Here is an 8,042-nt window from a genome sequence, read left to right as displayed (position 1 = left end):
CTCCAAAGGAATTTGTTGACTTACTGCGGGGCACACGGGCCACAGGGATAAGAGCCTCGTTGGATGTAGAATCGCTGTTTACCAACGTACCTGTGGACGAGACAATCGGGATGATAGCCGACAGAGTGTATCGTGATCCAGCCTGTACTCCTCTTGACATACCAGAAACTATTCTGAGGAAACTACTCCAAGCTTGTACTAAAGAGGCCCCCTTCTCGAGCCCGGATGGGCACATGTATAAGCAAGTAGATGGGGTCGCCATGGGTTCTCCCCTAGGTGTCCTGTTTGCAGACTTCTACATGGGTACCATTGAGCGAAAAGTCTTAGTCGACATGAACTCTAAACCGGCCATATACTGCAGGTATGTTGACGACATTTTTACACAGGTACCTGATGTCAGACATCTGCAGGAGCTGAAGGAGGCATTTGAGCAGAGTTCCGTGCTGCGTTTCACTTACGAGATGGAAAAGGATGGGAAGCTGCCCTTTCTAGATGTAACAGTCATGGAAAAGAGCGGAGGTTTCCACACTGCAGTCTACACTAAGGAAACGAACATAGGAATGTGCCTAAATGCCAACAGCGACTGCCCAGACAGGTACAAGAGGAGTGTTGTTAACGCATATGTCGACCGTGCTCTCAGCCACAGCTCAGAATGGAAGCAAGTCGACGAAGAACTCTGTAGGGTAAGGCAGGTCCTAGTCAACAACGGCTTCTCCAATGGTTTCGTCGAAGACATCATAAGAAGGAAAGTGAAACGCCATGCAACCTCTGAAGAGACAACTAACAAAACACCTATACCCCCTATTAGACTATTTTACAGGAACTTCTTTTCCACAGCTCATAAAACGGAGGAAAGGGTCCTGAAAGATATTGTTAATAGAAACGTTATCCCCACAGACAAAAATCAGAGGATACAACTGACGATTTACTATAAAACCAGAAAAACGGCCAGCCTACTCATGAGAAACTCTCCAGACACAAAACAGAACGCTTTAAAAGAGACTAACGTCGTCGATGCCTTCAAATGCCCTCTTGGGGACTGTAAGCTCCAAAAAACCCAGTATATAGGCAAGACAACAACATCTCTTTCTAGGCGTTTAACGATGCATAAGCAACAGGGCTCCATTAAGGAACATATAATCTCTTCCCACAACCAAACCATCGCCAGAGAAATCCTAGTAAACAACACAGAAATCATCGATAGATACAGCGATAGCAGGCGGCTTGACGTTTGCGAGGCATTACACATCAAGAAGTCAACACCAGCAATCAACAGCCAATTAATGCACAACTATAATCTACCCACCTCAAGACTCCGCTCCAATATAGAAGCATCAAGAAATATGGACCAATAGGCTTTCTACAAACATTCTATTCAATACCCATTGTTTCGTGTTCTGTCTTGTGTTGATGAAATTAATACCCTATTAATGCCACCTCTTGTTCTGTCTTGTGTTGATGAAATTAATACCCTATTAATGCCACCTCTTGTTCTGTCCTGTGTTGATGAAATTAATACCCTATTAATGCCACCTCACCCCATCCACCTCACTCAAATGTAGATATAAAATCGGAGATGCGTAAGTTCTATTCAGTTGTGTATTTGTAAACTAAAGTCTTTGAAAATGTAATAAGTTTTACGAAACGCGCTCGTGTCGCGTCAGACTAGAAATAAAAATGAATTTTGGAGAATTGATTTTTGATTTACTTCCAACAGTGAAAAGAAATGTACGAAAGATTGAGAAAATTCGTGTTAGAATTATTAATCTTACTTTTTCGGTCATATTTAATAATATATGTCTACAGGAAAGACTGTTACCAAAATATACTAATATATATATGTATATATATATATATATATATATATATATATATATATATATATATATATATATATATATATATATATATATAATGTCGTACCTAGTAGCCAGAACGCACTTCTCAGCCTACTATGCAAGGCCCGATTTGCCTAATAAGCCAAGTTTTCATGAATTAATGTTTTTTCGACTACCTAACCTAACCTAACCTACCTTTTCCAGCTACCTAACCCAGCCTAACCTATAGAGATAGGTTAGGTTAGGTTAGGTAGGGTTGGTTAGGTTCGGTCATATATCTACGTTAATTTTAACTACAATAAAACAAAATTGACCTCATACATAATGAAATGGGTAGCTTTATCATTTCATAAGAAAAAAATTAGAGCAAATATAAAAATTCAGGAAAACTTGGCTTATTAGGCAAATCAGGCCTTGCATAGCAGGCCGAGAAAGACGTTCTGGCTACTAGGTACAACATATATATATATTGTGACGGGAAAGTGTTGGAGTGTTGATGTTCGGCAGTCCTCCAATGGCAGGTGTCAAAGCCTGGTCACACTTTAAAGAAAATTATTGACTGCTTGCCTGTTGTCTGTGATAAGTTAGAGGGAGGAACACGTAAAGCACAAAATATGAACAATGAAATTTTAATATATTTACTTTAAACATAAATGAAAATAAAGACAAATCTCGGGAAATTAAATTACAGTTAATTAATAAAGAAAATTCAAAGACCATGTGAAATAGAAAATACAATGTTAAAATGGTGCTGAGAATATCTGCTATGGCTGAAACCTCCCTTCGTATACGAGCTAAAGAGCGAGTATGCCAGAGAGAGGTGTCAACCTTAAGAGCACAAGGAATATTCTGAAGTGGATTGCTGGTCAGGCTCAGAGGTCAATTCGTGTAGAGGGTGCTGAGGTGCTGTGTGCAGGTGCGCGGCTGGTGAGTCACCAATAACAGGCAGACAAGCTGGTGAACGGTAGTTAGCTGGTTTGATGACGAGCCAGCGTGAGGAGGGTGTGTGGAGTGGGGGGATCTTGGATACGTTTTGCCTCCTGGTCAAAATGTTTTGTGCTACCAGTGACGTTTCTTGAATGTAGCATCTTATACTTGTGTCTTGGGACGTAACTTAAAGTAGGGAAGAGCAGGCTCAATCTCTCTTGAAAAAGATTATCGTCACAATATACATATATATATATATATATATATATATATGTTTCATTGAATATGACCGCATATTCTGTATTTATTATTTTCTGGTTTAGGGCTTCTATCCCTCTAACTATTTTCTTAGCATCAGGACTTAGTTGAAATAGGAGTGCTTCTAAACTCATTTTCGTACTTTTAAGATGAAGAAAAGAAGTGATTTACTATAGAATGTATTACACTTATTTATACAATTTCCACAACGTTTCGAACCTCCATGGTTCATTCTCAAGTGAAGAGATCTTACAATGATGGTTGATTTTATACCCGCACTGGGTCAGGTGATAAAGAAAATAAAGGTGAAGACATGGGGGGATACATAAGGGATAAATGTAGGGTAAAACATAAGAACAGAGGCAACTGCAGAAGGCCCATTGGCCCATACGAGGCAGCTCCTATCTGCATACAAAGATTAATCCAGTGTAATTGGCCTGTTATGTTGGACATTGTCTTCTGTGTTGGCATCGTTATGTTCTGGTCTTGTCCTTACTCTCATTGTGGGTAGAGTAAATAGTTCAGTGATTTGGGTGTTCATGGTAGGTTGTTCTATTCTTATGTGAATTGCTTCGAGAATTTGTAATCTTCTTGCATCTTGGGTTTTGTCTATTATGCAGGTATTCTTGTTCAACATTTCTCTTGTTAAACTGATATCATGGGCTTGTCTCATGTGATTCTTAGGGGAACCGGATTGAAGATGGCATGTCAAACGCCTCGTCAGCTTGGTCGACGTCATACCTATGTACTTAGATTGAAGGTTACATCCTTCGTGGGGGGCAAGTGTACATATATACAACGCTTGACTGCTGTAGAGGGTTCTCTGTCGGCTTCGGGCTGTTTTTGATAAGGAGTTCGGAAGTCTTCTTGGTTTTGTAGAATATAATCAGGTTTATGTTTTGGTTAGGGGTAGTGCTTTTTACTCCTTTACGGATTATTTCTTTCATTATTCTTTCCTCTTTTATATGTTCACTGTGCATGGTTGATTTGTAATATAATTTTATTGCAGGTATTATGGTTTCTGTTCTAGGTTCTGGATTATACCAACGGTCCAAGTGTCTTCTTATAGCAGCGTTTATTTCTGCATTGCTATATCCGTTGTTCACCAATACCTGAGTTACTCTTTCAAACTCTCTACTCACGTTGCTCCATTCAGAGCAGTGGGTAAGCGCTCGACGAATATAAGCATTGAGAACACAGGCTTTGTATCTTTTGGGGCACTCACTTCTACCGTTCAGGAATAATCCTATGTTGGTGGGCTTGGTATATACGTTGGTGCTTAAAGAGGTTCCTGTTTTTGTTATTAGTACATCCAAGAATGGCAGACTGTTATTTTCACTATTTTCATGTGTAAATCGGAATACTGACTTTCTCTCTAGATATCTTTTTAGGTCAATTAGCTCATCTGAGTCTTTTACTATTACGAATATGTCATCTACATAACGGCAATATACAGTTAGTTTTTGTCTGCTACTGAAGACCCTGTCTTCGATGGTTCTCATATAAAAATTAGCAAATAAAACTCCTAAGGGGGAGCCCATTGCTACTCCGTCTATTTGTAAATACATGTCTCCTTGTGGACTGATGAAAGGGGCTTCCTTTGTACATGCTTCGAGAAGACTCTTCAAGTGTGGCTCAGGTATGTCTAATTTGGGGGTGCTCTCGTCTCTGTATACTCTGTCCAGTATCATTCTTATATCATTAGTGCCTTATATAATTAGTGCATATATTTCTTAACACTTTAGTAACAAATTTTATAAGCATAATTATCATGTCTGATGCTAATTACTGCATTATTACTGCCAATGGTTATTCCTATTCTATTTCATGATGATTGATTCTAATGAATATTTCATAATACTTGATTTACATATTTTCCTATTAATTCTAATTAATTCATTGACGAAGAACCAGCGTCAACTATTTGTACTAGGGATTTAATAATCTTTAGTATTAACCCCCAATGCTTGTGAAAGTCGAACTCTTAACCCATTATTGCAAATACAGTTCATTATTGCTCCCTAAATAACTTTTTAATTATTATAATGCCCATAGGCACTAATTCCTACATTCATTTATTTGTTTCCCTCTTTTGTCAAAGAGGGTGGTCCTTCGAATATTTCTATTTCAGTAAATTAAATATTATTTACATTAGGAGTTAAGATTTTCCACATGGGCTGCTATTTGATGGATGTGAGGACAGTTTACTCTCTCATGAATACTTGAACAGCTTATCTGCTTTGCTGTCAGATGTACAATTCTGCTTAAAATGGGGTACGATATTTGGGTAGCTATTTTAGTTGTGAAATTATCACTGCATAATGAATGATTACAGGTGTGGATGACTATCATATAAATACAGATATTAGAATAATCTAATTTTTGAATAATAATAATAATAATATTATTATTATGATACTTATTAATATATTATAGGTGTTGGCATCATACCAGATACCTAGAGACTTGGTTAATTTATCTGGAAGGTTATTATATTCACTTTCATACGTCTCTTGCTGTGCACGTTTGATCCAATAGAGGATAGGATTGGGAAACTTATGTCTGATTCCTATCTTCGCAAGAAAATCAAATACATGTGCCGTTACTCTTAGTAACTTACTCAAGTTGGAATAATTGTGAGGGTTAATAGCTAAGGTCTGATGAGGTTCTGGGTCTGTCATGGGAGTAGTGATATTGGTCACGATGACTTGTGGTTTCTGTTTAGGCCACGGACCACTAACAAGCCATGAAGGTCCATTAAACCACATCGGAGACTTGATCAGCTCTTTTAATGATAAACCTCTCGAAAGGTAATCTGCTGGATTGTCCTTGGTAGGAACATGTCTGAGTTTAAATCCTGCAGATAATTCATGGATTTCCCTAACACGATTGCTGACGTAAGGAGTTTTATTATTAATGTTTCTTAACCATTGTAAGACTGCCTCATTGTTTCACCACACTACAATCTCACCAAAGTGAATATTATTGAGTGTCTTGGTCAGGCAATGCGCCAATCTTACTCCCACCAGCAACCTGCAGTCAACTCCATTTGAGGTAAAGATCTCTTCTTGATTGGAGCAACTCTTGCTTTGGATGTGAGTAAAAATGATTGTGCATTATTGACTAAGTAGGCTGCAGCGCCATAAGCTTTACCAGAGGCATCGCAAAAGACGTGCAAATTCGTGGGTAAGTTTTGTCCTGAAGCATTACTAGGAAATTTAAAAACACCTAATTGATTGAAATCAGTTGTGAGTGTTTGCCATTTATCTTGCAACTCAATTGGCAACGGATCATCCCATCCCATATTTTTCTGCCAGCATTCCTGCATGAGGAGTTTGCCCCCTATTAAAATAGGACTAAATAAGCCCAAAGGGTCAAATGGTTGACTGAGATACGAGAGTAATTTTCTCATGGTAAGGGTTGAATTATTCGTTTGTACTGACTTGACATTCTTCTCATCGGTAACTGTGTTCCATTCCATGCCCAGAACTTTTAGTTGCTTAGGTACCCGATAACCAGGAAACTCTTTCTCGATTATCTGGTTTAATTGTTTATTGTTTGAGGCCCATGATTGTAGTGGCATATTGGCTCCTAGCAACTACCAATTAGCCTCATTGTAAATTTCTACCAATTTAAATTTGGCATTAGTGGTACCCTGGATGTTGTCTACATACAAGTTGCCACTAATTTCTGCTTTATAAGGGCTATTTGACTTCTTCAAATGTGTATCTAACGTTGCTTGAAGTAGAAACGGTGAAGAGGTCGCGCCGAATAGCACAGAGGCAAACCTGTAGGTTATGACATTACTGTCAGGATCCAGTGGATCCTTAATCCAGAGAAATTTGGTAAAATCACGATCCTCCTCTTGTAAGCCTACTCTAAGGAAAGCTTTACTGATATCAGCAGTATAAGCAAAAATACCAGTACGGAATGTAATAATATGTCATATAGCCTTTGTGTTAGGCTAGGTCGAGTTTGGAGACACTCATTCAAGGACACGCTGTTTGCCTTCACTTTAGCACTACAGTTAAAAACGATACGTATTGGTGTCATCACTGAGTCTCTCATTACAGCGTGATGGGGTAGATAGTAACCTGTTTTTTGGTCATCATTATCAACAACTTCAATGAATTTACTGTCGAGTTGTTGTTGAATTAATTGATGATACATATTCAGTTTATCAGGCTGTTTCTGTAGCCATATTAATTGAGACTTTAATTGGGATTCTGCCATGAAATAATTCACTGGAAGTTGGGGATGATTCAACTTCCTTGGCAGTCTCAACCAGTATTGTTTATCTCCATAGACAACTGTGTCCAGATATTGCTGTAAGTCCACGTATCATCAGGGATTGGCTTATCAGGGACAATACCTAAAGTGTCTAAATCCCACAGTCTAAATACAGGTGGATCAGACTCATTATCTTCAGATATTTCTCTGAAATGTAGGGGAGACTGTTCCGAGCCTAGTCACGATACTATTGAATTATTTGGTTGTTTGTTGGTTGACACAGATTTTTGCTGAAAAAGCACAGGTCCTGTTAGCAATTTGCCTCCAGCAGATGACAACAAATTCATCCCTAGTTGTCGGGTGCATCCATTTATAAATCTGTAATAATAGTCAGCAACTATTAGGATACCAACGTCTGTGAGGCGGTCAGAATTTATTTTGTGATACGCTAGCCTCATGCGGTTACGTCTGAGATATTTTGCAGTGTGAACGATTCCTGTGACCTGCAGGTCTGAAGGAAGCTTATCCACTACTTCCGCTAGCATTGAATTAGTGGAAGTTCCAAGTCGTACTAATACCTTGACTACTTGGTATTCATGAGGTCCACTGTTAGTCAAGAACCCAGAGATACTTAATTTCACACGTTTGGCAGGTTTTAATTTCAACTGCTCAACTAACTGTTGTGTGATGAAGGTCTTCTGTGATCCTTGATTGAAAAGACCTCTAGTATTGACTCTATACTTCCTATTAATTAGTTTAAGCTGAGCTTTAGGCAGAGTAGTATTACTG

Source organism: Procambarus clarkii, chromosome 33 (assembly GCF_040958095.1).
Source record: "Procambarus clarkii isolate CNS0578487 chromosome 33, FALCON_Pclarkii_2.0, whole genome shotgun sequence".
Lineage (NCBI taxonomy): Eukaryota > Metazoa > Arthropoda > Malacostraca > Decapoda > Cambaridae > Procambarus > Procambarus clarkii.
The sequence above is the reverse complement of the archived record's forward strand: the minus strand, read 5'-3'. Positions refer to the sequence as shown.